Here is a 6000-nt window from a genome sequence, read left to right as displayed (position 1 = left end):
GGTCTTTAAAGTATGACAGTGGTGCTTTAATAGGGATTGCATTAAAATTGTATATTGCTTTGGGTAGTATGGACATATTAATAATGTTGATTCTTCCCAGTCATGACCGTGGTATGTTTTTTCCATTTGTTAACACCTTTAGCTATTTCTTTTCTCAAGGTTTCATAGGTCTCTTTATAGAGATCTTTCACATCCTTTGTTAGGTAAACTCCCAAATATTTCATCTTCTTTGGCACTACTGTAAAAGGAATAGGGTTCTTGACTATTTTTTCAGCTTGACTATTGTTGGTATACATAAAGGCTACAGATTTGTGAGTATTGATTTTTGTAACATGAGATGCTGCTGTATTCCTTGATCACTTCTAAGAGTTTTATAGTTGAATCCCTGTGGTTTTCCAGATATACAATCATATCATCTGTGAAGAGTGAAAGTTTGATCTCCTCTGATCCTACTTGGATCCTTGATCACAGTCTCTTGCCTGATTGTGATGGCTAAGACTTCCATTACAATGTTAAATAGTAATGGAGACAATGGGCAACCTTGCCTGGTTCCTGATCTGAGTGGAAATGTTTTGAATTTTATTCCATTCAATATGATATTGGCTATGGATTTGGTGTAGATGGCCTCTATCAGTTTAAGACATCTCCCTTCTATATCTATTTTCTTAAGTGTTCTGATCACAAAAGGATGCTGAATATTATCAAAAGTTTTTTCTGTATCAACTGGATATTAGTAAAAGCTTTTTCTGAATCAATTAAGAGAATCATATGGTCTTTGTTTTTTATTTTGTGTGTATGATGCATTATATTTATAGATTTACATATATTGAACCATCCTTGAGACCCTGGGATAAAACTAACTTGATTATGGCGTATAATTTTCTTGATGTGTAGCTGGATTCTGTTTGCTAGGATCTTACTGAATATTTTTGCATCTATATTAATTAAAGATATTGATCTCTAATTTTCTTTTCTTGTTGGGTCTGTTCCTCATTTGGGGAACAGGGTGATATTTGCTTCATAGAATGTCTTGGGAAGCATTCCTTATTTTTCTATGCTTTGGAAAACGTTATGGAATATAGGTACTAGTTCCTCTTTAAAGGTTTGGTATAATTCTGATGTGAAGCTATCTGGTCCCAGACTTTTCTTTTTTGGGAGATTTCTTATAGTTGATGCTCTTTCAGTACTTGATATAGGTCTGTTTAACATTTCAGAATCTTTCTGGCTAAGTCTAGGAAGGTGGCAGGCTTCCAAGTATTGGTCTATTTCTTTCAGATTTTCAAATTTCTGAGAATAGAGTTTTTTGTAGTATTCATTAAGAATTTTTTGAATTTCTAAGGTATGTGTTGTTATTTTGCCTTTGTCATGTCTGATTGATGAAATTAGGGATTTTAATTTTCTATTTCTGGTTAGGCTAGTCAAAGGTTTATCAATTTTGTTAAGCTTTTCAAAAAACCAACTTTTTGATTCATTGATCTTTTGAATAATTCTTTCGTTTTTGATTTCATTTAATTCATCTCTAATTTTGGTAATTTCTTTTCTTCTCCTGGGTTCAGGGTTTTAATGTTCTTCCTTTTCCAGTTGCTTGAATTGTCCCATTAAGTTGTTGACTTCCTCTCTTTCTGTTCTCTTAAGGAAGGCTTGCAGCACTATAAATTTTCCTCTTAGGACTGCCTTTGCAGTATTTCAGAGGTTCTAATAATTCAAGTTTTCCTTATCATTTTGTTTCAAAAATTTGGTAATTTCCTTCTTAATCTTATCTATGACTGAGCTATCATTCAGCATAAGATTATTTAGTTTCCATATCTTTTTATGAGTATGCAGATTCCTGTTATTGGTGAGTTCAACTTTTATTCCCCAATAATCTGAGAAAATACAAGGAATAATTTCTATTCTTTTAAATTTGCTGAGGTTAGATTTGTGACATAAGATGTCATTAATTTTAGAGGATGTTCCATGGGCAGATGAGAAAAATGTGTATTCAGTTTTGTTAGGATGAAATGTTCTGTAGATGTCTGTTAAATTCAATTGTCATATGGTGGAGTCCAAAATTTCTTTTCTTAGTTACTTATTGGAGGATCTATCCAACATTGCCAAAAGGGGTGTTAAAATCTTTGACTATTATGGTGCTGGAAGATGTCAAATTGTTCATGTCTGATAGGGTCTCCCTTACAAATTGAGGAGCATTCTGGTTGGGCGCATAAATGTTAATAATTGATATCTCATCATGTTGAGTGTTTCCCTTAATGAATATGAAGTGATCATACTTGTCTTTCCTTATTTTTGTTGGTTTAAAGCCTATTGTATTTGTGAATAAAATCACAACCACTGCTTTTTTTTGATTTCCCTTTGCCTGGATTATAGATGTCCATCCCCTCACCCTAAGTCTAAATTTATCCTTTAAGATAAGGTGAGATTGTTGTATGCAGCAGATGTCTGGCCTGAGTTTTTGCATCCAGTCAGCCAATTGTGCCTTTTTAGTGGACAATTTAAGTCATTCATATTCATTGAGAGAATTGATAAGCCTAGTATTATTTTGGCTGTGAGGATTTTCAAAAGACCAGTGGATGTTTTTAATCTTTTTGCCACTGTGGAAGTTGGGTTTTGATCAAAAATTTATGAGTGAGTTTTCTTTGGTGGTGGAGAATTCTGCTAGTCCTTATGGAGGATGGGTCTGAGAATATCCTAAAAAGTTGGTTTAGTTAAGAAAAGCTGGCAAATTTCTTCCATGGGTGAATATCATTAAAGCATTTGACTTCTCCATCATAAATGAAACTCAGTTTAGCTGGACACAGGATCTCAGTCGGAAAGTTGTTTTGTTTTAGTAGATTGAAGGTTGATGATCATCTTCTTCTGACTTGAAAAGTTTCAACAGCAAGAGATCTGCAGTCATTCTAATATTCTTCCCCTACAACTGGCTGCTTGCAGGATTTTCACCTTCATATTAACTTTGGCAAAGTTAATTACAATGTGTCTAGGGCATGCTTCATTTGGAATGAGTTACGCTGGGGTTATGAAACTGCTATCTGAATTTCAGTATATCTTGCCATTTGGGGGAATTTTTCATCTAATATCTCTTGGAGTAGAACATCTGTGGTTTTGAATCATTCTCATCTCCTTCAGGAATTCCAATAAGGCGAATGTTTGCTTTTTTGGAGTGGGACCACAACTCTCTTAGGGAATGATCCATTTTTGCTCTCCACTTCTTTTCTTCTTTGAGCATTTGGGAACGTTCAAAAGGTTTGTCTTCAATGTCAGAGATCCTTTCTTCTGCCTACTCTATTCTATTACTGAAGGATTCTACTATATTTCTCAGCTTATTGAGGGATGCAAATTCTTGCCTCAATTTGTCAAAATCTTTGATGATTTTATCTTTGCATTCATTGAATTCTTGAAACAACTTTTGAATTACTCCTTGAACTTCTAATTCTGATTTTACTTCAATTCTGTTAATCTTATTTGCTGTCCATATTTTGAACTTGATTTCTGACATCTCGGCCATTTGTTTATGAATGGGATCTTTTGTTGCTTCTCCTTTGTCCTACCTTGGGGGAGTTGATCTACTCTGATTACTCATGGTGCCAGAGTTTTTCTGCTGATTCCTTCCCATGGTTGTTTTTCACCATTTGGCTAGAGAAGCTAGTAAGTTGAAATTGAATTGAGGGCTCCTAGAGTTGCCCTTTAGCAGAGTGCACTGGGACTGGTGACTGTTGCTTTTCCATTAAGGTTTTACCATGGTCTTGTTCAGTACTACAGCCTGAGACTCTGGGGGCCTGCTTGGTATGTTGGGGCTTGGTGGCTCTGACTTATATTCTGCTAGACTCTGTCCAATCCTAGTGAATCAGTAACTTTGTGTTGAAATCTCAGCTATGGAGGAATACAAGCAACTAAGACATCCCACCCCACATAGGCAACAACTGGAAAAGGAGAATCAAACCCTCCCTCTAAAACACAACCAAAGTATAACCTTGGAGAGTTCCCAGGTGATTGGCCCAGATCAAGAGTTCCAAACCAATTGTCCCAGTCAGCACAAACACAGATCAAGTAGGAGAGTTCAAAAGGTCTTCAGCAACTGGACAACAGGGGTCCACTGGCAGCTCAAGTGTGACTCCGTCTGGTGGTCCATGGAGTCAGAAAGGCCCACCCAGCAAAAGAATTATTCCAGTGAAGCTGATGTCTCTTTCCTCACCTTGCATCACCATCATACCCAGTCACTGGTAACCCCACAGGGCTATGGCCCAACTGTCTTTAATACTCAAGTACACCAGGGATTTGCACCTGAGTCAAAGGGGAGACAATGCCTCCCTGATTGGCTATCTCACTGTGCAACCTGCAGGTGGGAGGAATCCGGGCCTAATTCCCTCTGGTGTTCATTGTAAACTGGGGAGTGTTCCACCTGTGTCTGTACCAAGCTGAGGGTTACTGTTGGAGAGTGTGGGTCTCTCTCTCAGAGATCATGCCTCTGCCTTGGCCACATTCTACCTTTAGAACCTCTGCAGGGCCAGGTCAGGCTCCTTCCATGTTCCACAGAGTGTGGAAGTGACTCTCCCAAATTTGAGGACAGCGGGAGGGTTCGTGGATCCTCCACCATAGTCAGGGGTGATGCTGCCACTGTTGGGGGTGGTGCCACAGATCTGGGGTGCCACTTCATGCAGGTGGGGTGCCAGTGGGTGATGCCGCCACCATCGTCCCTGGTCAGGGGCACAGGTCCCACGCTATGCACTTTCCAGCATGGGGCAAGTATCTCTCCCCTTGTGACTTCTTGCTTCTACTAGAGTAATAGTTTCAGCACAGCTGCTCTGCAGCCCATGAGATGCCCTGCCCTAGGAAAAATCTACCAGACACTCCAGATTCTGCATGAAGTAGTCTTCTAGATTGCCAGGAGATGGGAGAAAGAAGGATTGGGAGTTCAGGAAGGCAGGGAGAATATTAATTCAACTTTTATCCCAGACATGAGACTTCCCTGGCTTGCAGTGGTATCTCTCTGGGAAAGAAGTCTCAGCCTACAGCTGGTCTCTCCCCGGTGGTGTAACAAGAAGTCTTCTTTTCACTACTTGCTTATAGATATAACACAGGAAGCCATGCACATGGAGGTGGGAAGGGAAAAGATTCCCATCCTCTTTGGGATGGGTTTTGTATTTGAAATTTGCTTCCTTGGAGTCTCAGCTTGCCTCTGCAGGGGTGATATGAACACATCAATTCTATCTCTCAGCTCAGCTCCCAATCTTCATCTTTACTGTGTTGGTCCTGGCCATTATGGCTTCCTCTGGATGAGAGCTTCTGCTGAAAGCTGGCTTCATTTCACCATCTTGCCTCTTCCACCACCTTCAACATTCTTAAACAAAACAATTTTTAGCTCAGAATTCGGTATCCTGCTAAACTAAGCTTCAAAATTGAATCAAATCTTTTGTGGATATACAAACACTGAGGAAATTCACACAACAAGTATTACAGAAAATACTTAGACCTATTCTCAACACTGACCACCACAATGGACCACCAGCAAAGTAAACATCCAGAAGCTAAAGGTCAAAACATAGCTTTCACAATGGCATAAAGGATAAAACTACACAAAATAAGATGTTCACAAAATAATTTCACAGAATAAGATGAATAGAACTTTACCACACATTTCTCTCAATAAATGTCAATGGATTGAGTTCTTCACTGAAGAGGTGCAGGCTTGCTGACTGGATAAAAAAGCACAAGCCATCTATATGATATTTCTTGGAGACACACCTAGCCTTGAAGGACAAATCAAGACTCAGGGTTAAGGGATGGAAAACAGTATTTCAAGCAAATGGAAATCAGAAGAAAGGAGGGGTCACAATCTTATTTTCAGATACAAGAGGATTTAAATAAATAAGTTAAGAAAAACAAAGATAGACACTTTATACAGGTCAAGAAACAATACAAAAATAAGACATTTCAATTTTAAATATTTATGCAGCCAATCTCAAGGCTCCCAGATTTATGAAACAGACCTTGAGTGGTCTTAGC

Source organism: Otolemur garnettii, unplaced genomic scaffold (assembly GCF_000181295.1).
Source record: "Otolemur garnettii isolate 467f Iridium unplaced genomic scaffold, OtoGar3 scaffold00177, whole genome shotgun sequence".
Taxonomy (NCBI): Eukaryota; Metazoa; Chordata; class Mammalia; order Primates; family Galagidae; genus Otolemur; species Otolemur garnettii.
Note: the sequence above shows the minus strand (reverse complement) of the source record.